The 752-nt window shown below is 49.6% G+C and overlaps 1 non-coding gene across 1 annotated transcript; it reads right to left on the reverse strand.

Annotated features, from left to right (window-relative positions):
• On the reverse strand, positions 1 to 74 carry TRNAN-GUU. The gene has a single exon. It is a non-coding gene; the product is annotated as a tRNA-Asn (tRNA).
• Between the last annotated feature and the right edge of the window lie 678 nt (positions 75 to 752).

Genomic DNA, 752 nt, shown 5'->3' on the forward strand with positions numbered 1-752 from the left:
CGTCCCTGGGTGGGCTCGAACCACCAACCTTTCGGTTAACAGCCGAACGCGCTAACCGATTGCGCCACAGAGACTGCCCCTGCTCTGCACCTTTGCGGCACGGGTGATGCCCGCGCTGCCCAGCACTGCGGCCGCGCCGCTTTCCTCTGCCCGACTGAGTGAAACGAAACAAAACTACGTCCTGAGCGGCCTTAAAGAGAGCCGAGTGAACAGTGACAACAGCGGGTTACCTTATCTTAGGCAGTCCGAAATGCTGATCCCTCATAGTGGGCTTTAACCGGGTAGGCTTTTCTCTGATTCTGTGAAATACATTCACAGATGGGTGTTAAGACAGTCTCCTCATGGCTGGTACTAATTCATCCATTACACGTGCAAGTCAAACTGTTATTCCTAAATATCACGGCACAGTCACCCTATTAGTATGTTCAAGGTCAGTGTAAGGTGGCTGCTTAAAAAGCACCTTCCTGTGTTCACATAGGTCAGCTACATTTACCTCCCTGGGTGACTGAACGTAGCAGAAGGAAAGCTAGCATTCCCATTATTATTTTATCAAAATTTACTTTCCACCTCCTCTTATATTAAATCAGTGTCCATGGCTTTGTCCAGTACCAACTCTCACATTCAAACGTGAGCAGGTGTTTTCCCCTTCTCTTTCACAGCCCTCCTGGATCTTCATGAAGCCCTACAACATCCTTTGCTTGGCACTCTCCACCACCTCTGTGGAGCTCTGTCTGATGGTTGCTGCCCAGAAA

This window comes from Lagopus leucura, unplaced genomic scaffold (assembly GCF_019238085.1).
Source record: "Lagopus leucura isolate 7727_CA_CO unplaced genomic scaffold, USGS_WTPT01 Super-Scaffold_100157, whole genome shotgun sequence".
In the NCBI taxonomy this organism is placed as follows: Eukaryota; Metazoa; Chordata; class Aves; order Galliformes; family Phasianidae; genus Lagopus; species Lagopus leucura.